At 43.7% G+C, this 25280-nt stretch overlaps 1 protein-coding gene and 1 non-coding gene across 11 annotated transcripts in view; both read right to left on the minus strand.

Moving 5' to 3' along the window:
• The window catches only part of CDKL5 (cyclin dependent kinase like 5), a 358007-nt gene that overhangs the window by 128367 nt on the left and 204360 nt on the right, over positions 1–25280 (minus strand). The gene's annotated exons all lie outside the window — the stretch shown is intronic.
• Positions 9892–10078, minus strand: LOC130359807 (U2 spliceosomal RNA). Its single transcript, XR_008890473.1, has one exon. It is a non-coding gene; the product is annotated as a U2 spliceosomal RNA (small nuclear RNA).

Below are 25280 nucleotides of genomic sequence, written 5' to 3' on the forward strand. Positions count from 1 at the left end.
TACAACTCTCAGCATGCCCGGACAGCCAAAGGCTGTCCGGGCATGCTGAGAGTTGTAGTTTGCAACGGCTGGAGGCACCCTGGTTGGGAAACACGGACAGTGATTTACAGCTTCTAGCAGCTCTTTCTTACTTTTATATGTACGATCTACTTGTTTATCTTTAATCCTCACTTTTACCTATTTTTGGATGACATTTTGGTGGCTTCAGAACCAATTATCAGGTTTCCATGGAGTTATAGTCTCAACATACAATGGTTTCAACATACAATGGTCATCCTGGAACCAATTAATATTGTAACTTGAGGGACCACTGTAGCAGTGTTTCCCAACCAGGGTGCATCTAGCTGATGTAAAACTTCAACTCCCAGCATATGGTTCTATATAAAATAATATAAAATCGTATATGGTCGCCGCGTACAAAACCGTGATGTGAGTGCATCCTACTTCTGGGACTCTGTCAGCCTAAAATATACTTACTATAGAGACATCAAAAGTGTTGAATATGGTGCATTCTTGGGGAACGTTTTTTCCTTATTGTGGGCCTAAAAGGTGTAGCCCAGCGATTAAAAAAAATAAATAAATAAATAAATAAATAAAATAAATAAAAAATATAGTACTTAACCATCTAAGGACTCTGACAATTTTATTTTTACGTTTTTGTTTTTTCCTCCTCGCCTTCTAAAAATCATAACTCTTATATTTTCAGCCACAGACTAGTATGAGGGCTTGTTTTTTGTGCAGCCAGTTGTCCTTTGTAGTGACATTACTCATTTTACCATTAAATGTATGATGCAACCCAAAAAAAATACTATTTGTGTGGGGAAATTGATAAGAAAACCACAATTTTGCTAATTTTGGAAGGTTTCGTTTTCATGCTGTACACTTTACTTAAAAAAAATCTCTTAAAAAAAAATCGCAAACTTTTTAACCAAATTAGTGCATTTAAAATCCCTCTATATTGCTGACCTATAACTTTTAAAGTTTTCCATACAAGCGGCGGTATGAAGGCTCATTTTTTGCGCCGTGATCTGTAATTTTTTTTGATGCCACATTTGCATATATAAAACTTTTAATACATTTTTTATACATTTTTTGGGGAATAAAATGTTATAAAAAAGCAGCAATTTTGGCCTTTTTTTTTTTTACATTCACGCCGTTCACCGTATGGGATAATTAACATTATATTTTAACAGTTCAGATATTTCCGCACATGGTGATACCAAATATGTTTATTAAAAAAAAATGTTTTACACTTTTTGGGGGTAAAATGGGGAAAAACTGACAATTTAAATTTTTATTGGGAGAGGGGATTTTCAGTTTTTTTACATTTATTTTTACACTTTAGTAGTCCCCATAGGGGACTATCTATAGCAATCATTTGATTGCTAATACTGTTCAGTGCTATGTATAGGACACAGCACTGATCAGTATTATCGGCTATCTTCTCCTCTGGTCTGCTTGATCTCAGACCAGAGCAGAAGACGTCGGAAGAAGGAAGGAGGCAGGCGAGGGGACCTCCATCCGCCATTACAGAGGATCGGATCACCGCGGCAGCGCTGCAGGCAATCCGATCGTCCACTTCTGCAGATGCCGTGATCTGTATTGATCACGGCATCTGAGGGGTTAATGGCGGACATTGCGCGATAGCGGATGTTGGCCATTACCGGCGGGTCCCTGGCTGCTATTAGCAGTTGGGACCAGCCGCGCATGACTCGAACATCGCTCCGATGCTCGTGGTTATGTATAGGACATAAATGCACATCCTGGTGCTTTAAGTACCAGCTCACCAGGAAGTACATTTACATCCTGCGTCGTTAAGGTGTTAAAAATAATACTAAGCGAGGGGTTAAGTACTAACCTTCCTCACTCCCACAATGCTGCCACTGTTATATTGGGGCTTCGCTTCACATTGTCCAGTGTTAACTGGTTTGGAGACGCTTGCTAAGCCAATCAGTAGCTGAGGCAGGACATCACTGCGGCCGCTAAGTGAATGGGCTCGGAAGGGCTAGACACTTTTAGACTATGTTTGGCACACTTAAATGAAGGGGGCACATTGTGGCAGGAAAAACATGATGGATTCTCTCTTTGGTGTCTTTCAATTTTTTAAATAAAATTTCGTGGGGTACCAAATAATAAAAGAGATACAGTGAAAATTGTATTAAACGAAATTCATCTTTTTTATAACAACATTTTTATAAATTTTTAAACGGCATCAATTTACGTGTGCGGGCAGGGTTTTAAAAATGTAGCCGACAATAATAAAAATGTAGTGTGTGTGTGTTTTTCACTTTTTTTTCCCATTTTTTGGGTAGTACTACTACTCCCAGCATGGAACACACTGTCCCATGATAGGAGTAGTAGTACATGTACTAATTGACAGATCACCTCGGGTCCGTTGCGATCCTTCTGTATAATGTAAAGATGCGGCCGGCCGCTCTTCACTAGTCCCCTGCACTGCCGTATAAATATACACCTATTCATATTTCCAGCAGAGAGCTGTGATTGGCCAGATGGTTCCAGCCAATCACAGCTCTCTGTGGAAATATGAATAGCTGCATATATACGTCAGTGCAGAGGACCATAGAAGAGCGGCCGCCGCATCTATATATTATACAGGAGGATCACAGCGGGTGACAGGAGTGACATCCGCTGTGATCTTTTACTGCTCCCAACATGGAGCACACTCTGCTCCATGTTGGGAGCTGTAGTACCTGCATTAATAGACAGATCGCAACAGGTGTCAGAAGTTTCACTCGCTGCGATCTGTCTATTAATTCAGGCACTACAACTCCCAGCATGGAGCAGAGTGTGTCTGAGAGTAGTAGTACCTGCAGTTATGGAAAGATCACAGCTGGTGTCACTCCTGACACGTGATGCGATCATCCTTTCTATTGCAGAGATGTGGAGTGGTTCTCTACAGCGCTCGCCTCTCTGCACTATACTCCAGCCAGTGATGTGAATAGAACATCACTCATTCATATTTTCCTCTGAGAGCTGTGATTGGCTGCAACCATCCAGCCAATCACTACTCTGGGCGGAAAATATGAATGGGTGATGTGAAATTGTATTCATATCACTGGCCGGTTGGAGTATAGTGCAGAGATGCGAGTGCTGCATAGAGCAGCTCCGCATCTCTGCAATAGACAGGACGATCGCATCGGGTGTCAGGATTGACACCCAGGGCGATATGTCTATTAGTACAGGAATTACTACTCCCATCATGGAACAATCTGCTCCATGATGGAAGTAGTAGTACTACAAAAAAAAATGTAAAAAATAGAGAAAAAAAAAAGTGAAACACACACTTTATCAAAAATGTATTAAAATTTCATTATTAAAAAAATAAAAATAAAAAAAAATTGTTAAATACACTTTTTCCCCATCCCTCCTGCATCTTTTTTTTTTTTTTTTGGTACCCAACAAATTTTGAAAAAAAAAAAAAAAAAAAACGCCAGAGGGGCCAAAAATGCAATTTCCACTCAAATGCAAAAACACCAGAAAAAACGTCAGATGCAGGAAATTACACTGGTGTTTTTTCTGGCTTTTTTTTTTCACACACACACACACACACAAAAAAAACGCAGGAGAAAAAAAAAAAAAGTGGGAACTTAGCCTAATAGTCACATGTAATTTGACATCACCATTCAAAAAGGCTCATCTTTATTTAACATATGAATATGCAAAAAGCTACATTGTATATGAATTTACAGACATGACAACTACATAGTACCGTAATTAGGGATCGGCCGATTATTGGATATTCACGATTTTGGACATAATCGGTATCGGCAATTACCTTGCCGATATGCCGATAATGCCCCGCCCCCGGCCAGAGACGACCACCGCCGCCACTGCCCCATTGCCTCCCCAGCCTCTGGCCACATACCGTCATCCGCTGCCCCATTGCCTCCCCCATCGCCTGGCCACATACTGCTGCCGCCGCTGACCCATCGCCTCCCCCATCCCCGGTGTTATAATTACCTGTTCCCGGGGTCCGCGCTACTTCTGGCTTCTGCGGCGTCCTGCGCTGTTGCTGTGCGCTGCACAATGATGAGTGATGTCCTCAATGCAACGTCACCGTCAGTGCGCACAGTGACAGCTCAGGACGCCGCCGGAGCCAAAAGTATCGCCGACCCTGGGAACAGGTAATTATAAAACCGGGGATGGGGGAGGCAATGGGCCAGCGGTGGTTGGACTCAGGAGGACCCCAGGACAGGCAGGGGGAGAGAAGGGGGGGGGGAGAAATAGCCGATAATTTATACCGGAATATCGGTATAAGTTATCGGCTATCGGCCTCAAAGGTCACAGATTATCAGTATCGGCTCTAAAAGATCAATATCGGTCAATCCCTAACAGTAATATTTAAAAAGAACTTTAAAAACACACATCTAAATGTGCATATGTAGTCCTGGGTCATAACCCCCCGGGGTAGAACAAAGTGATAGTACTTGAAACGCCTAAAACAGGGGTTAGTGCCCGGAAAGAACTCAGTCCTAAAAAAATCATTGTACAAAGGATGTGGTATAAAAAATATGTACTAGAAACTGTTACACCTGTCACATGGATTTTCTCGCATCGGGGACTACACCCCTATACATATCCCACATTTTCAGTTGTCCCCCACTGATCATAAAGTGAATATTCTACAGCAGTGTTTCCCAACCGGCCTGTCTCCAGCTGTTGCAAAACTACAACTCCCAACACGCCCGGACAGCCAACGACTGTCTGCGCATGCTGGGAGTTGTACTTTTGCAACAGCTGGGGGGCGCACTGGTTGGGAAACACAGTTTTAGAGATACTCCATCACTGTACAAGATGGGAATACCCCTTTAATAAACACCAACCTACATTATAATGCAAAATACTTTATTTTATGATAAGGTAAATAAGGTAGAATTCCCTTTACATGTAGAGTACAGTGTAACCCATCTGAATATTCTTCTCATGTTCATGGAAAAAATTGTATACATTGCAACTACCTTAAAATAGGCCCCTGGCAGCATGAACTCAGCAAACTATACGACTCAATGAGAGACTGCAGATTTTCCACTACTTCCAGATTAAGTCTACCGCACTGAATAGGGGAACATATTACATAGTGGCGCCCGGTCACAGCTATAGAATCGCTTTATTTTTTTATGGTTGCAGCTGTGTAGACGTAAAAAAAAAATATATATATATATAAAATTTCTGAGGAACGCCAAGATGAACCATTTCTGTTGGTTCATTTATTAATAATCATAAGAAAAGAAAATACCGGTAATAAAAAAAATAAAAAAGGCATGGAGACTAAACGTATTTTTCATGCCTACTTGACAAAAAAAAAAGGTACTTCAACATCAATGATTTCTGTTACTCGAAAAATACCTTTTGCTTCAATGTGATAAGTATGGGAAATCTACACCCTGTTCCGAATTATTATGCAAATTCTATTTAAGTGTCACAAAGATTAAATATTTGGTTTTTCAGTTTAAAGGGGTACTCCGGTGGAAAACTTTTTTTTTTTTTTTTTAATAAACTTGTGCCAGAAAGTTAAACAGATTTGTAAATTACTTCTGTTAAAAAATCGTTTTGAATTTCTTTTTTGTCTTGTCCACAGTGCTCTCTGCTGACACCTCTGTCTGTGTCAGGAACTATCCACAGTAGCATAGGTTGGCTATGAGGAACTGCTCTGGACAGTTCCTGATACAGACAGAGGTGTCAGCAGAGAGCAATGTGGACAAGACAAAAAAGAAATTCAAAAAGGAAAGAATTTCCTCTGTAGCATACAGCCACTAAAAAGTACTGGAAGGATAAAGACTTTTTTAATTGAAGTACTTTACAAATCTGTTTAACTTTCTGGCACCAGTTGATTTAAAAAATAATATTTTCCACCAGAGTACCCTTTTAACTCATGGCATTGGGTCTCAGGGCTCTTTTGATCACTGAAAACAATCTCGGACACCTGTGAAAATTAGATTGCCAGGTGAGCCCAATTTAAAGAGGCACTTTCATTATGAAAAACGTTTCATATTTTGTAGTACTACTGATAAGATGACTTTTTTAAACATACATTTATTTTAAAAAAAATTCAATTTTACTAAAAAAGAAAAAAATGAAAATAGCCGCCACTAGGGGTCATCTGTCTTTATGCAGACAGACTACTCTGTATTTTGCAGCATACTGGATACTAGCTGTAAAGTGTGTTGGTATCCAGTATAGGAGATCACATTGCACCACTACAGCCTTCAGTTGTTCCTAAACAACAACTCCTATGATGGGGGTACAATCTTTGTAAAACTCTGTTTTAGAGCTGTGTATTCTCCAGTTGTGTGCCTCCAGAACTTGCAAAACTACAAAGGATGTGTGGGCATGCTGGGAGTTGTAGTTTTGCAACAGCTAAAGGCAACACTGCTCTAACACAGTGCGTTATAAACACTGCAGCTCCAGCTGTTGCAAAACTACAATTGCTAGCATGCTTGAAGAGCCAAAGCTTTCTCTTACTCCTGAATGACAAAGAAGATGATGAGACATTCAGGAGTCTGTGAAAGCTAAATGACACACATAGTGACAGCTATGTTGATTAGCATCCAGCTTTACTAGGAACAAATAGAAAATGTATCCATAAAAAGTACTATGCAGTGATTTGCAAACTGCCAGGCTGCTCCCAGACTCAGAGCAGATGAGTCATCACAGTGAGGGAGCGATGGACACGCCCCCTCCATAAGGCAAGAAGAAAAAGCAAGTGAGCAACATATAAATGCTATTTGTTAGGGATATATAGGTCCTTGACACATAAAAAATATATGTACATGATCAGGATTAGGTACTGAATAACACATACATTTTCCTTTTTTGGCACTATGACCGGTATGCTTTAAGGAAAAACTACTAAAGGTGGGTGTTCCCCATTATTAAGCAGAGCACCATATTCAAGCAATATGGGGAAGAAAAAGGATCTCTCTGCTGCCATAAAGAGTGAAATAGTTCAATGCCTTGGACAAGGTATGAAAACATTAGATATTTCACGAAAACTAAAGCATGCTTATCGCACTATTAAGAGATTTGTGACTGATTCAGAGCACAAATGGGTTCGTACAGATAAAGGCACATTGAGGAAGATTTCTTCCAGATCCATGCATCGGATCAAGAGAGCAGCTGCTAAAATACCATTACATAGGAGCAAACAGATATTTGAAGCTGCTGGTGCCTCTGGAGTCCCACAGACATCAAGGTGTAGAGTCCTCCAGAGTCTTGTAACTGTGCATAAACCTTCTATTCGGCCACCACTAACCAATGCTCACAAGCAGAAATGGCTGCAGTGGGCAGAAAAATACATGAAGACTAATTTTCAAACAGTCCTGTTCACTGATGAGTGCCGTGCAACCCTGGATGGTCCAGATGGATGGAGTAATGGATGGTTGGTGGATGGCCACCCTGTTCCAACAAGGCTGTGATGTCAGCAAGGCAGTGGTGGAGTCATGTTTTGGGCCAGAATCATGGGGAGAGAGCTGGTCGGCCCCTTGAGGGTCCCTGAGGGTGGAAAGATTACCTCTGCAAAGTATGTGGAGTTTCTGACTGACCACTTTCTTCCCTGATACAGGAGGAAGAACTATGCTTTCCATAATAACATCATCTTCATGCATGACAATGCTCCATCTCATGCTGTAAAGAATACCTCTGCATCAATGGCTGCTATGGGGATAAAAGGAGAGAAAGTCATGGTGTGGCCTTCATCCTCCCCTGACCACAATCCTATTGAGAACCTTTGGAGCATCCTCGGCAAAAGATCTATGAGGGTGGGAGGCAGTTTACTTCCAAACAGCAACTCTGGGAGGCTATTCTGACATCTTGCAAACAAATTCAAACAGAAACTGTCCAAAAATTCACAAGTTCAATGGATGCAAGACTTTTGAAGGGGTCCTATGTTAAAATGTAACGTGACCTGTTAAAATGTTTAACCCCTTGGGGACGGAGGATTTTTCCGTTTTTGCCTCCGTACCTTTAAAAAATCATAACCCTTTCAATTTTGCACCTAAAAATCCATATGAGGGCTTATTTTTGCGCCACCAATTCTACTTTGAAATGGAAAAAATCATAACTACATGCAGGAAAATTTATACGTTTAAAATTGTCCTCTTCTGACCCATATAACTTTTAAATTTTTCCGCGTACGGGATGGCATGAGGGCCAAAACTATGCTATTTAGGACTTTGGAATTTTTTTTGCGCATAAGCCATTGACCGTGCAGTTTAGGTTTAATTAACAATATATTTTTATAATTCGGAGATTTCCGCACGCGGCGATATCACATATGTTTATTTTTATTTACACAGTTTTTTTTTTTAATGGGAAAAGGGGGTGATTCAAACTTTTATTAGGGAAGGGGTCAATTGATCTTTATTAACTTTTTTTTCACATTTTTTTTTGCAATGTTATAGCTCCCATAGGGGGCTATAACACTGCACACACTGATCTTTTACATTGATCAATGTTTTTTTTTTTTTTTTTATCTAAGAGCTGAGGAACGTGCTCTCGAATCCCCCAAAGTGCAAGAAAAAGTGCAAACGTGTTACACTAAAAAAAAAGTGCAAAAAGGATGCGGTCTATCGCAAGCCCTTCTACGATAGGAGAGAGGCCCCCCAACAAATCTTACCCTTCACCTCCGGACCAAAAGGTACCTGCGAGGTTCCAGGTTCAATGTCCTGTGGACACACAACATGCAAAAAGTGACACAGTGAGACAAAAATAAATAAATAAGTGAATGTGTGCAGATATACTGCCCCCACATCCGACCGAATCTATAAAAATGTCTCTGATCCTAGCCAGAAGGCTGGGAATCAAGAGGTGAGTGCCACAAAGGTGAAGAGATCATGGTGCCCATGCTTCAACTCAGTGAGCCAATACTCCCAGTGAGTTTTGGCACCTCGGGGTCACCACTCTCCGAGGCACTAAGGTACCTCGGCTCTGGACAATCTCAGCCTCATGGCGAACCCCGGAGGAAACAGGTCACATCGGCGCAGCCGTCGAGCTGATTCCTCAGAACCAGCCCCGGAACGCCCCGGTACACCTGCTCCCTACCATGCAGCACCCATCCCGACCAGCTCCACACTGGCGTCGCCTGCCACCAGCATGAAACTGATAGGAACAGATACTACACTTTATCTTAGCCAAAAGCCCAAGAAGCGACCGACCATTGATCAATGATTAAAAGCCGAGGAACGTGCTCTCGAATCACCCAAGGTGCAAGAAAAAGTGCAAACGTGTTACACTAAAAAAACGTGCACAAAGGATGCGGTCTATCGCAAGCCCTTCTCCGATAGGAGAGAGGCCCCCCAACAAACCTTACCCTTCGCCTCCGGACCAAAAGGTACCTGCGAGGTTCCAGGTTCGATGTCCCTTTTTGTCGAAGCTACTAGGGGACCACAAATGCTCCTGGCATCCCCCTTGGCTTTAGCCAAGGTATCTGCCCGCAGAGCCGATAACGGTAGGTACCTTGCCAAAGCAGGAGTACCCGGGGTGTTTGCAGGGAGGTGCGGAACCTAATGGCCACACACACCTCCCCTAGACCGCCAGGAGGGACACCCAGAAGGGCTACCGCATCCTGACAAATCCTGTGAACACACAACACGCAAAAAGTGACACAGTGAGACAAAAAAGAAATAAATATGTGAATGTGTGCAGATATACTGCCCGGACATCGGGCCGGATCTATAAAAATTTCTCTGATCCTAGCCAGAAGGCCAGGAATCAAGAGGTGAGTGCCACAAGGTGAAGAGATTATGGTGCCAGTGCTTCAACTCAGTGACCCAGTATTCCCAGTGAGTTTCGGCACCTCGGGGTCACCACTCCCCGAGGCACAAAAGTACCTCGGCTCTAGACCCTCTCAGCCTCATGGCGAGACCCGGAGGGAACAGGTCACATCGGGGCAGCCGTCGAGCTGATTCCTCAGAACCAGCCCCGGAAAGCCCTGGTACACGTGCACCCTCCATGCAGCACCCATCCCCACCAGCCCCATACAGGCGTAGTTTGCCACCGGCATGAAAACTGATTAGAACAGATACTACACTTGATCTTAGCCAAAAGGCCGAGAAGCGATTGATTGATCAATGATTATGCCGCTTGACTGCTCATGCCTGGATCTCAGGCACTGAGCAGTCATTCGGCGATCTGATACCAGGAGGTATTTACAACAATTATTTAGGTAAATGAGAAAAATATAATTTGCATGATAATTTGGAACAGGGTGTTTCTCTGACACTGCCTTCTGCGTGCATACACTAAGCATGAGACTATGATGTTTAACTGAACACCTTATATCGTTTCCAAATTCCTGTTAAAAGTGCATCTAGAATTTAGGATAAGCCAGCCCCATCACCTCTAATTTACCACTTCTGTATTCATTTGCATACAACTATACCTCTTCGATCAACAGTGGGCATAGAGGTGGTGAATAAGAGGAGATGGGGTCTGGCTAACCATGGGCTTTTGCTATACTAGAGAATGCCCCATGGTCACTTGAGACTCATTTACATATGAACTTATAGGGGTACTCTAGTGAAAAAAATTTTTTTTTTATCAACTTGTGCCAGAAAGTTAAACAGATTTGTAAATTACTTCTATTTAAAAATCTTAATCCTTCCAGTACTTATCAGCTGCTGTATGCTCTAGAGGAAGTTCTTTTCTTTTTGAATTTCCTTTCTGTCTGACCACAGTGCTCTCTGCTGACACCTCTGTCCATGTCAGGAACTATCCAGAGTAGAACCAGTAGAGGTGTCAGCAGAGAGGACTGTGGTCAGACACAAAATAAATGAAAAAGAAAAGGACTTCCTCTGGAGCATTCACCTCTGTCTGTATAAGGAACTGTCCAGAGCAGGCTAGGTTTGCTATGGGGATGTGCTCCTGTTCTGAACAGTTCCTGATACGGACAGAGGTGTCAGAAGAGAGCACTGCGGACAGAAAAAAAGAAATCCAAAAACAAAAGAACTTTGTCTGTAATATACAGCCGCTAATAAGCACTGGAAGGAATGTGAGAAAATATTATTTTAATGAATAAGTAGTGGATTCATGGAATGGATAGTAAATGGATTTATGGATGCCTGGGCTTAACACATGCGCACACACACACACACACACACACACACACACATATATATATATATCCTTTATCTAACATATACCTATGTTCATCAGAGGCGTTCAGTCACTATTATTGTAGTCAGACCTGGAAATGTAATGAAAGAGATATTTATAATGCAGGAGGGAAGGGGAAGTGGTTGAAGCTGCGTAGGACACCTTATTCTGCTTTGAGTCATACTGTACATAGCGTACCAGAAGAACTGTGTACATTTTCAATTTTTCTCATACTGATTAATTGGTATAGAAATTGCAGCAATGTCCTTCTGCCCACACGCGGGAATGGGCAATAAGATGGTTATTTCATGCTTTTAATTACAGGGAGAGTTCCCTTAATCTGCATGAAAACATAAAATGTCAGGTAAATACCGGGCTCTAAGATTGGCGCTAGAAATGCTTCACGCCTGTCTCAGAAAAGTGTTCCCTCACTTCACCAATCCCCACTTCTACCATACTACATGTATGTCCAAAGTAGTGGTGTCCTAATAATGGCCCTCCAGCTGTTGCAAAACTACAACTCCCAGCAGGCCCGGAAGCGGGAAACTTGCTGTAAACCCCCGCCCATGTGGATGTACACTGACAGACCGTGCATGCTGGGAGTTGTAGTTATGCAACAGCTAGAGGCACACTGGTTGGGATTGGGAAACACTGAGTTAGGTAACAGACTACCTCAGTGTCTCTGACAGCTCCGATCATTCCTATTTTCCAGGCTATCAAGTCACCAGAGACCCGATCAGCCCAGAATCGCCTCAAATCGCCAATCTGAATTGATCAGCGATTTGCAGCGATCGCCGACATGGGGGGGGGGGGGACGCCCTTGGTCCTTAAGTACCAGGGAGCAAGGTTGTACCTGTATGTCCTTGGTCCCCAACAGGTTAAAAAGTACCTGTCACCAAATAAACTGTTCTAAACGAACACAGGATGTGTTCCCTAACTACTCCTAACACCCCTCCAGCCCTTAAGAGATTTAAAAAGCTGTGCATCTCCAGCAGGAGAAAGTTGGTGTTTCCCAGTAGGCATGACATCACTGAAGCCTGCTGGGGGACCACTTCCGCCCTCACATGGTTGCAGTGCTGTGATGAATAGAAGACCTCACGCTCTGTGCATGTTTCAGTCTGTTGCTATCAGTGAGATTCTCCTTCAGCTGTCAGTCTGTGCAGATTTCTGTGAGAATCTGTGGAGCTTTCACTTTCTGTGCAGCTGTCAATCAAGCTCAGTGCAAAGAAACACTTCCTGAGTTTGGTCTCCTGCCAGGCCAGGCAGGGAACAGAACAGAGCCACCTAGTGGCCATTTTTTATATTACAAGTGAATGGGAAAGTGTCTGCTAATTACACAAGGAACACTATATTAAAAGTTTTATTTGGTGACAGGTACTCTTTAATGGGATTTTGCAATGTCATTCACACTGCAGAATTTGCTGAAATTCAGCATTTTGCACTCTGGAAAAAGTCTCCTCTTATATTTTTCTGGACTTTGGCTGCAGAGTCCCATTAATGTCAATGGGGGCTTGATTTCCGTAGATTTCGTGCAGAATTTGCAGGAAAATTTGTGCAGGATCTGCATGTAGATTCCGCACAGAATCCGTTTGAACTTTTAGTGTTCTATTAAATAAAGTCTATGTTTTTACTGAGATGTGGAATCATGCAGAATTCATGCGAAAATTTCTGTACAAATTCAGCACAGATTCTGCAAATGATAAAAAAAAACAACTGCAGAATCCTGCACAGAACCAATGCAGATTCAGAATTCACGCAGATAGGCATATTTTCCGCCATGTGAACGCAGCCTAAAGCTGGGCTCACATGCAGAATTTCTGCATGGAACTCTGTATGAATTTATAGCCAATTCCCTTCAATAAAATTCCTGCAGTGGAAATTCTGCAGCAGAAATTCTGCTGTGTGAATGGGACAGCGGAATCCCATTGAAGTGTAATAATACAGTGACCCTCCGACCTACGATGGCCCCGACATATGATGAAATCGTCATCGCATTAAGTGCTATCCGGCAGCGCCAAATGTTTAAGCTGCTGCCGGATAGCAGCTTAATGTTCCCCGTGTGGTGCGGTAAGTATTACTTACCCCTCCACGATGCTCCGGGGTGCCCTCCGGGTCCAGTGCTGGTCTTCCGGCGTCTTCTCGGCCCTCTCCGATGACGTCAATATGCTGCTGCGCACGCCATCCAATAGGAATGGCGTACGCAGCGGTGTAATGACGTCGCTACGCAGGCCCAGTAAGGCCTTGCGGAAGACAGAAGAGGACCGGAGAAGACAGAAGAGGACCGGAGAAGACAGCGGAGAGCCCAGCGGAGGCCCGGGATCACCATCGGGAGCGGCGGGGACACCATCTCGAGCGGCGGGGACAGGTGAGTACAGCTTCCTATACTTTACATTGCAAGGATCCCTCAACATACGATGGATTCGACAAACGATAGCTCGTTTGGAACGAATTACCTTCGTATGTTGAGGGACCACTGTAATTCTAAGTAGAAATTGTGCCATGTGAACATAGCCTTATGCATGAATTCGGTATCTGCATTGATTTTCTGCAGAATTCCGCAGGTTTTTTTTTACATCGGTGCGGAATCGTGCAGAAATGTATGCGGAATTTCTGCAAAAATTCTGCATGATTCTACAGCTCACTAAAAAGATAGACTTAACTGAACAGTCAAAGTTTGTGCCGGGTTCTCGGAATTCTGCATGAATTTTTAGCCAATACACTTCAAATGGGATTCCACAGTCCCATTCACACAGCAGAATTTCCACTGCAGGAATTTTATTGAAATGAATTGGCTATAAATTCACGCGGAATTTTCATGCAGAATTCCGTGCAGAACTTCTGCGGAGTGAACATAGCCTTACAGAGAAAGGTATTTTAATAAACTTTTTGCTTTACAATCCTTCATGTCACCAGTTGCTGTGTTCCTCAAAGACCATAAATGGTTTGCACATTATGTATTTTCATGTAAATAACTTTTACCTGACAATACCTATTGCTTTGTATAAGAGCACAACACACCTTTATTTCCCGGGCATTAACGGGGTACTCCGCTGCTCAGCGTTTGGAACAAACTGTTCCGAACGCTGGAGCTGGAGACGGGAGCTCGTGACGTCATAGTCCAGCCCCCTCATGATGTCATGTCCGCCCCCTCAATGCAAGTCTATGGGAGGGGGCGTGACTTGTGTTTAGGGGGCGGGCCTTGACATCATGAGGGGGCAGGGCTATGACGTCACGAGCTTCCGGCGTCGGCTCCTGCGTTCAGAACAGTTTGTTCCAAATGCTGAGCAGAAGAGTACCCCTTTAAGTTACAAAAAGCAATTTTTCAATTAGCTATTAAACTCTTTCAAGCCACAGCTGATATGGAATTCTTCTTAAGCTGAAAATAATTGTGTTCAGCTAAATGGATAATGCTCCAAACAAAGCATAAAAGAACAATTTTAGCACTGGTTTTACCAGGTATATGCCCAGAACCACCTGTATATTAGGGAACAACATTTTGGGCAATAGGCCAAACCTACTGTAAATCAATTCTTTTTTGTTTCAATATATCTTACATACATTTTTTTGCATATAGCCTCTGTGGTTAAAAATATTCTACCATGTTGAATCTACAGCATCTATTCAGACTTATGTGTTGCCATGGTTACAGACTACAAACGAACCAGTGTGTAGTCTGATGCTGCTGTCAAGATCTAATACACTACTTCTTGTACTGCCTGTAAATTAGCAAACAGGATCTGGCTACACGTGGATCTGACTATGCGTGGTGTCTGTTTAGGGTTTGTCTTTAGAGAAAAAGAACAGCGCTCCATAGTGTAACACACCGGAGGAAGGGTAAGAATGATCAGAGATCAAAAGCCGCTTACCATGGATAGCTGTGTACCATCATACACAACAATGATGTGCGCATAATGCTGGATAGAGTATTAGAACAGGCTTCAATAAGACACAACCGGAACGGTGAAAGGGAAATTTCATTAACCAGGATGCAATGTGTTTCTCTGCGCACGTGCAGCAAAATGCATTGCATCCTGGTAAATAAAATTTCCCTTTCACCGTTCCGGTTTTGTCGTAGCGAAACGCATTGCATCCTGTTGAATAAAATTTCCCTTTCACCGTTCTGGTTGTGTCATTGTGAAACGCATTGCATCCTGGTATATAAAATTTCTCTTTCACAGTTCCGGTTGTGATGTAGCGAAACGCGTTGCATCCTGGTATATAAAATTTCCATTTCACCATTACAGTTGTGTCATAGCGAAACTCGTTGCATCCTGGTATATAAAACGTCCCTTTCACCGTTACAGTTGTGTCATAGCAAAATGCGTTGTATCCTGGTATATAAAATGTCCCTTACCCCGTTACGGTTGTGTCATAGCAAAATGCGTTGTATCCTGGTATATAAAATGTCCCTTTCACCGTTACGGTTGTGTCATAGCAAAATGCGTTGTATCCTGGTATATAAAATGTCCCTTTCACCGTTAGGGTTGTGTCATAGCAAAATGCGTTGTAACCTGGTATATAAAATGTCCCTTTCACCGTTACGGTTGTGTCATAGCGAAATGCGTTGCGTCCTGGTAAATAAAATTTCCCTTTCACCGTTCCGGTTGTGTCGTTTGGTCTGGTCAGCACCATTGCAATCCTGCTGTTGGTCTATTGAAGCCTGTTCTAATACTCTGTCTTTAATGATTAAGGCTACACAGATTGGGCAACAAAATGATGATAACTGTAACTAGGAGTAAAAATATGACAGTATATTTAGTATGGAATTAGGTGGCTTTATTACTCACACCATAAAATAAAGACTTCCCTTGCATAGACATATGTATATTTTAGGGGTTTTCTAGCTCTTTTGAGAAAATTAACAAGATACATGGAATGCTATGATGAAAAAGAAAAAAAAGAAAACACATGACTGTAAAGGCCAGTTATTGGCTGCAGTATCCCATGCTTGGTGTATGTGGACTTCATCAGGACACTTCTGGTAGACACTTAGGAGAATTGGCAGCACTGGATCAGGAGTGAGCAAACTGGTATGTTTTGGTGGAAAATTTTTGTCATATCATTCCCTGCCCCTGGGTAGTTTTCTTAAATGGGTCCAAAAAACTCCTTTAAATTAATGAAATACCTGCAGTGGGCACCAGGGGATGCTGGGGAGCTTTCTGTATCTTTCAAGTTACAGTCATGGCCGTAAATGTTGGCACCCCTGAAATATTTCTCATAGAAAAGGATTTTGCTATACACATGTTTATTCCCTTTGTGTGTATTGGAGCGAAACCAAAAAAGGGAGGAAAAAACACAAATTGGACGTAATGTCACACCAAACTCCAAAAATGGGCTGGACAAAATTATTGGCACCCTTTCAAAATTGTGGATAAATAAGATTGTTTCAAGCATGTGATGCTCCTTTAAACTCACCTGGGGCAAGTAACAGGTGTGGGCAATTTAAAAATCCCACCTGAAAGCAGATAAAAAGGAGAGAAGTTCACTTAGTCTTTGCATTGTGTGTCTGTGTGTACCAAACTACGCATGGACAACAGAAAGAGGAGAAGAGAACTGTCTGAGGACTTGATAACCAAAATTGTGGAAAAATATCAACAATCTCAAGGTTACATCTCCAGATATCTAAATTTTTGCTTTTGACCACAGTTCGCAAGATTTTAAGAAGTTTGCAACCCATGGCACTGTAGCTAATCCCCCTGGGCTTTGACAGAAGAGAAAAATTGATGAAAGGTGTCTACGCAGGATAGTCCGGATGGTGGATAAGCAGCCCCAAACAAGTTCAAAAGATATTCAAGCTGTCCTGCAGGCTCAAGGAGCATCAGTGTCAGTGTGAACTATCCATTGACATTTAAATGAAACACTATGGCAGGAGACCCAGGAGGACCCCACTGCTGACACAGAGACATTAAAAAGCAAGACTACATATTGCCAAAATGAACTTGAGTAAGCCAAAATACTTCTGGGAAAGCGTCTTGTGGACAGATGAGACCAAGATAGAGCTATTTGGTAGAGCACATCATTCTACTGTTTACCAAAAACGTAATTAGGCCTACAAAGATAAGAACACAGTACCTACAGTGAAATATGATGAAACAATGATGATTTGGGGTTGTTTTGCTGCCTCTGGCACTGGGTGAATTGAATGTGTGCAAGGTATCATGAAATCTGAGGATTACCAACGGATTTTGGGTCGCACTGTACAGCCCAGTGTCAGAAAGCTGGGTTTGCGTCTGAGACTTTGGATCTTCCAGAAGGAAAACGACCCCAAACATATGTCAAAAAGCACCCAGATATGGATATCAACAAAGCGCTTGTCACGATGCCGGCTGGCAGGTAGTGGATCCTCTGTGCCAGAGAGGGATTGGCGTGGACCGTGCTAGTGGATCGGTTCTAAGTCACTACTGGTTTTCACCAGAGCCCGCCGCAAAGCGGGATGGTCTTGCTGCGGCGGTAGTGACCAGGTCGTATCCACTAGCAACGGCTCAACCTCTCTGACTGCTGAAGATAGGCGCGGTACAAGGGAGTAGACAGAAGCAAGGTCGGACGTAGCAGAAGGTCGGGGCAGGCAGCAAGGATCGTAGTCAGGGGCAACGGCAGGAGGTCTGGAACACAGGCTAGGAACACACAAGGAAACGCTTTCACTGGCACAATGGCAACAAGATCCGGCGAGGGAGTGCAGGGGGAGTGAGGTATAAATAAGGAGTGCACAGGTGAACATACTAATTGGAACCACTGCGCCAATCAGCGGCGCAGTGGCCCTTTAAATCGCAAAGACCCGGCGCGCGCGCGCCCTAGGGAGCGGGGCCGCGCGCGCCGGGACAGGACCGACGGAGAGCGAGTCAGGTACGGGAGCCGGGGTGCGCATCGCGAGCGGGCGCCACCCGCATCGCGAATCGCATCCCGGCTGGAGGCGGTATCGCAGCGCCCCGGGTCAGTGGATCTGACCGGAGCGCTGCAGTGAGGAGAGTGTAGCGAGCGCTCCGGGGAGGAGCGGGGACCCGGAGCGCTCGGCGTAACAGCGCTGGAGAGTTCTGAAGTGGCCAGCAATGAGTCCAGATCTAAATCCCATTGAACACCTGTGAAGAGATCTTAAAATTGCTGTTGGAAAAAGGCACCTTCCAGTAAGAGAGACTTGGAGCAGTTTGCAAAGGAAGAGTGGTCCTACATACCGGCTGAGAGGTGTAAGAAGCTTATTGATGGTTATAGGAAGCCACTGATTTCAGTTATTTGTGCAACCAAAAGTTTTTCCAAAGGGTGTGCAATTAAGTTAAGGGTGCCAATAATTTTGTCCAGACCATTTTTGAAGTTTGGTGTGACATTATGTCCAATTTGCTTTTTTTCCTCCCTTTTTTGGTTTAGTTCCAATACACACAAAGGGGATAAACATGTGTATAGCTAAATGTGTTACTGCAATCCTTTTCTGTGAGAAATACTTCGTGTTATTGAAAAAATTCAGGGGTATCAAAATTTACGGGCATTACTGTATAAACACTAACATCAACATATTACATATTAGAAAAACACATGACAAAAGAATAAATGAACACTTCTAAATAAACAAAAGGATATGCCTAAATTATACATTGAAGCACACATATATGATATATTATGTTAGATAGAATGATAGATGCAGCATAATGGTTTCTTTGTCACTTCAATAACCACTGAAATATTGGTACTAGTCCGTACAAGCAACGCAGAAAGCAGGGAGACATTTCCAAAAGTGAGTAAAATAGTAAACAGAAAGAAAGAACAATGACTACATTTATTAGCTACAGATGGGAGAAACCAAGTGATGTTACTATTCATCTATGACGGCACCTCAGCCAATCCCGCATCACTTTCCTCAGTTTATATGCTGCAGTTACCAGATAACCATGTTTTTATCACCATGGTTTTTATTTCGATTATTCTACATTTATTATAATAAACAGTGTGCTTAAATTTTGGGGGCCCATACAAAGCTTTAGGCCTGGGCCCCCCCTCATCATCCCCCCCGATGCCCTACTCTTAATGCCCCAATAATGCTCCTCCTTGGTATCCTAGGGAGTAGGTTAGTGTGTAGGGGGAAAGGGTAGGGGGATTGGGTGGTGGTGGGTAGGTTATTTCCCTTCCCCTATTAGTTAATGCCCCCATTAGGTAGGTAGTAGGTTGTTCCCCTGCTAGGTGGTAGGTAATGCCCCCAGTAGGCAGTGCCCCCTGTAGATAGATAGTAGGTAATGCCCCCAGTAGATAGTGCCCCTAGAAAGTAGGTAGCAGGTAATGCCACCAGTAGGTAGTAGGTAGTGTCCCTCCCAGCTGAGTAGTGCCCCCAGTAGATAGTGGCCCTAGTAGGTAGTGGTCCCTGGTAGGCTGTGCCCTCAGGTAGGTAATGCCCCCAATGCACTCAGGCAGGTAATGCCCATAATGCCCCCGTCAAAGACTTGCATTGAGGGGATGGGGCGTGACGTCACACAGGGGCGGAGTCGTGACGTTACGAACTTCGGTTCCTGTGGTCGGGACCCAAACCCTACAGCACTTCCGGACCAGAAACTGGTGGGTGCAACGGGACCCCCGCGATCAGACATCTTATCCCCTATCCTTTGGAGTACCCCCTTAATGTTTGACTGTCCGGATTGGCCACTGGAATGGACTCCTGCACAGGGGATGAAGTCAGTGCTGTCCTCTACTTCTACTGCTTGTATTTGTGCCCATAAATAAAAGAGATTAAGAGCAGAATACACACTACAGACTTGATACTACACAGTGAATTGTAAAGATGCAGCACGATAAAGCCTCCAAGTGTTCATTTTGCTCTCATCAGACAAACAAAATTAAATAATATTTTAAAGGAAAAGGTTGCCGCAATACAGTAACTTTTCAACTTTATCATTTAATGACAACCCAAAGTTGTAGTAAGGAAGCCTTACTGATATGAAAACCATATGTTTCATAGCTTTCCTGAACTGTTTGGTCTGTCCTATGCATGCGTAAAAATGTGCAGTCAGTCTTTTAATTCCTGTAAATAAAAGGTATACCAGCATGAGATAGAACAAAAGGCTCACAAGTAGACTACATTTATTGAACCCTATGGCTATGCTTCAGAAATGTTGCAGAATACATTGGAATACCAACCTATACCTACAGACCTATAGTGTACCGTCAAAACGTGATGTGAAATGTAGAATAACACTAATACTTTTGCAATGTGTGCCGTCTGATAAATATTAACAGATCTTGTATAAGTTGAGAATTTACTTCTTTATCAGCTTTTTAATTGCACATACTAAACATAGAGTTGTGCTAAATACTTCTGGCCTTCCCCTCCAGCCTATTACTTCTAAAACTACAATTCTCTCTATGACTACTCCCTATGGAGAATATAACACATCAAAAGTATATTTTGCCTCTAGAAAATAAAACAACAACACTGAAGTTATCCTACTTTTCTACTACACCTATGTGCTGTCACCAACAACATGCACAGTATTTAGATTGTAGAATTGGAAGGGCGATGAAAGGTTTTAAATGGTCACTCTCATTAAAACTAATTTTTGCTATTGCACTCCTTATGATAAATAAAAAATCTTTCTAATGCACTGGGAGTTGCAGTTTGGCCTTCCTAGTGGTTGCCACAGTAAAGATCGTTTTACTTTCACTTTCAATTCCTCCCCCACCGACGATTCCCTACCTGAGCCAGGATCCAGCAGTCTCCAGCGAAGATTCCGGGTCCCCAGGCATCTTTTCCTGCAGGTACGGCCTCCATCTTCTTCCCAAGATCCCCTCGACATCCAGGGGCGGGCAGAACGGGGGGTTGCCATGGCATGCCATGGTCAGAACTGACAACTCCGATCAGCCCTATTTTCCGGGTGATCGGGTCACCAGAGACCCGATCAGCCCGGAATTGGAAAAATCGCATGTCTGAATTGACATGCGATTTTCTACGATCGCTGACATGGGGGGGGGGGGTCTCAGGACCCCCCTGGGCGATGTGCCGGGATGCATGCTGAATGATTTCAGCAGGCATCCCGATCCGGTCCCCAACCAACTAGCGGCGGGGACCGGAATTCCCACGGGCATATCCATCCGCCCTCAGTCCTTAAGGACTCGGGATGCAGGGCGTATGCAAACGCCCTGTGTCCTGAACAAGTTAAATTAAGTCAAAATGAGGCTCAGTAGTGTGTGTGGCCTCCATGTGATCATATGACCTCCCTACAATGCCTGGACATTCTCCTGATGAGGTGGCGGATGGTCTCCTGAGGGATGTCCTCCCAGACCTGAACTAAAGAATCCGCCAATTCCTGGACAGTCTGTGGTGCAACGTGGCATTGATGGATGGAGCGAGACATGTTGTCCCAGATGTGCTCAATCGGATTCAGGTCTGGGGAACAGGCGGGCCAGTCCATAGCATCAATGCCTTCCTCTTGCAGGAACTGCTGACACACTCCAGACACACGAGGTCTAGCATTGTCTCGCATTGGGAGGAACTCAAGGCCAAGCGCACCAGCATATGGTCTCACAAGGAATCTGAGGATCTTGGTACCTAATGGCAGTCAGGCTACCTCTGGCAAGCACATGGAGGGCTGTGCAGCCCCCCAAAGAAATGCCACCCTACACCATTACTGACCCACCACCAAAACGACCATGCTAGAGGATGATCCAGGCAGCAGAACATTCTCCACGGTGTCTCCAGACTCTGTCACGCCTGTCACATGTGCTCAGTGTGAACCTGCTTTCATCTTTTAAGAGCACAGGGGGCCAGTGGTGAATTTGTCAATCTTGGTGTTCTCTGGCAAATGCCAAACGTCCTGCATGGTGTTGGGCTGAAAGCACAACCCACACCTGTGGACGTCGGCCCCTCATACCACCCTCATGGATTTTGTTTCTGACAGTTTGGGTAGACACATGCACATTTGTGGCCTGCTGGAGGTCATTTTGCAGGGCTCTGGCAGTGCTCCCCCTGCTCCTCCTTGCACCAAGGTGGGGAAGTGGTTCTACTGCTGGGTTGTTGCCCTCCTATGGCCTCCTCCACAAATCCTAATGTACTGGCCTGTCTCCTGGCAGCACTTCCATGCTCTGGACACTACGCTGACAGACACAGCAAACCTTCTGGCCACAGCTTGCATTGATGTGCCATCCTGGATGAGCTACACTACCTGAGCCATTTGTGTGGGTTGTAGACCTGTCTCATGCTACCAGTAGAGTGAAAGCACCGCCAGCATTCAAAAGTGACCAAAACATCAGCCAGGAAGCATAGGAACTGAGAAGTGGTCTGTGGTCTCCACCTGCAGAACCACTCCTTTATTGGGGTGTCTTGCTAATTGCCTATAATTTCCACCTGTTGTCTGTTCCATTTGCACAACAGCATGTGAAATTGAATGTCAATCAGTGTTGCTTCCTGAGTGGACAGTGTGATTTCACAGAAGTGTGATTGACTTGGAATTACATTGTGTTGTTTACATGTTCCCTTTCTCAAAGAATTTGGCGCCAAAATAAATCAATTTCTCACCAAAATTTTGGAACGAAAAGTATCAACCACATTTTCACAGAGCTTTGTGCTTCGGTTTACACTGCTCACATTTTCACGTATATTGTCTGCTTTACATGATATTTTCAAAGGGGTGAGAGTCCAGTTTACCGTATTTTTCGCCGTATAAGACGCACTTTTTCATTCCCAAAACTGGGGGGAAAAAGTCGGTGCATCTTATATGGTGAATACACCCCTATCGCGGCGGTCCCTGCGGCCATCAACGGCCGGGACCCGCGGCTAATACAGGACATCACCGATCGCGGTGATGCCCTGTATTAACCCTTCAGACGCGGCGATCAAAGCTGACCGCCGCGTCTGAAGGGAAAGTGACACTAACCCGGCTGTTCAATCGGGCTGTTCGGGACCGCCGCGATTTCACGGCGGCGGTCCCGAACAGCCCGACTGAATAGCCGGATTAGTGCTTACAGGACACCGGGAGGGACCTTACCTGCCTCCTCGGTGTCTTCTCCGGTCAGGGATCCCCTGTATGGTCGGCGCTCTCCCTCCTCGTCATCACGTCGTTGCGTACGTGCGTCGGCGTGCGTAACGACGTGATGGCGGCGACGGAGAGCGAGGACACCCGGCTGGCAACAGAGACGTTCCGGAGCGACGGGGACACGGCGACAGCGATGGAGCGACATCCAGGGCAGCGGTGACGGGTCCGGAGCGGCGGGGACACGTGAGTATTACCTCCTATGCAGTGGTCTTCAATCTGCGGACCTCCAGATGTTGCAAGACTACAACTCCCAGCATGCCCGGACAGCCAACGGCTGTCCGGGCATGCTGGGAGTTGTAGTTTTGCAACATCGGGAGGTCCGCAGGTTGAAGACCACTATTGGGTTCAAAATCTTAATTTTTTTAGATTTTGCACCTATAAATTGGGTGCGTCTTATACGCCGGTGCGTCCTATAGGACGAAAAATACAAATTTCACACCAGCTTTTTGAAATCACAGAAATAGTTGTAGTTTTATTGTTTTTGTTTTTTTCTTTGTTTTTCGTTTTTTGGGGAAAAGGTGGTATTTAAGTAATTAAAAAAAGAAACAATTATTATTCAAAATTGTTATTAAAAAATATATTTTTATTTTATTTTTTTCTTGGTCACTGCACCTGCACTCACATTTAAGCTCAGAAATGTTTTATTTATACAGTTATCGTTTGTCTGGACACTAGTAACCATGGAATATTTTGTGAGATGTTTCCCTCAGAATTTTCTGGGATGTAAAATTTGGAAAAAAAATCTGCAATTTTGGTGCAAAATAATCCAATATGGCTGCAACAAAAATTTGGCGTGAAAAAAACCCTTAAGTGGTGCTAAAATAAATTTTACCATACTTTCATATTTTCAAAGCAGCACATAAGACCTTTCGAAATGTGAGGAGAAAAAAAAAAAGGTGTGAATAATATCGCTGGAACAGAAATTACAGTCTTTTTTGAGAATCTTCCACAATGTTTTAAATACATATATGCCAAAAAATTGGAGCCGGATATTTAAGTTCTCTTTCCCTTTGAGCTAGACTGTAGAACAGTGTTCCTCCAGGGTGTCTCTAGCTTTTACAAAACTACAGCTCTCAGCATGCCTGGACAGCCAAAGGCTGTCCAGGCATGCTGGGGGTTGTAGTTTTGCAACAACAGAAGGTATCCAGGTCAGGAAACACTGCTGACACAGAGCTGACACACTGTAAAGTTCAGTGCACAGAGCTGAGAGGGGTGTGTCTCAGCCAATCACAGTCCATCACACACTGAACTGCTCTAGGCTGTGTGTTCAGAGCAGCACAGCAGAGTAAGGGAGCAAGTTCTCCCCTGTATGGCTTCAGATGATGTCACGCCTGCTGGGGAACGTCCCTTCCCAGTCCATGGAGCTGACTGAGCAGAAAATACAGAACAATAGCAAGACAGAAAACAAAAAATAAATAAAGGCAGGGGGTGGTTTATCATGATAGAGGGAGTGAACTGGGAAGATTAAAACAATTATCAAGATCATGAAAAGTATTCTTTAAAGAGTACCTGTCAAACCATATTTTCTGAACTAAATTTCAGAGCTTTAAAAAAGCTCTATATCATACCGTTCCCTTTGCTCCCATTGTGTTATCTCCTGGAAGGAGAAAGTGGGCGTTCCCCAGCAGGTGCAACGTCACTGAAGCCTGTGAGAGCTGTGCCTCGCCATGCCTTGCACGCACTTTCTGAGTTTGGACTTCTGCAAGTACGGGTGGAGACCAAACTAGCTGTTTGACTTGTTCAGGGAACAGAACAGAGCCACCTAGTGGCCGTTTTTTCATTCACGTTAAAAACATACAAGGGTTGAGAATTTTAACAGCAAGTAAATAGCAAATTGTTGTATAATAACATAAGGAACAATATATTAAAAGTTTAGTTTGGTGACAGGTACTCTTTAACCCTTATCAAAGCTGTTCCAATACTTCCTTCAACTTCCAGAACTGACTGTTCACTTGTTACCTAATATATTTCACCCCTTGACATGTTCTAGCTCTAGCTGATCAACGTAATCCATTTATTTCGGTCTTACAGATAAATGCATTTTGGATAATGCTAACAAGAAAGTTCTAGTTAAATAAAGCAAACCTAATAATTACGGTAATTTTGGAAACATAAAATGACAATTATTCCATTACAGCCGCACTAAGAAATCGGGAACTCTAA

Source organism: Hyla sarda, chromosome 2 (genome assembly GCF_029499605.1).
Source record: "Hyla sarda isolate aHylSar1 chromosome 2, aHylSar1.hap1, whole genome shotgun sequence".
NCBI lineage: Eukaryota > Metazoa > Chordata > Amphibia > Anura > Hylidae > Hyla > Hyla sarda.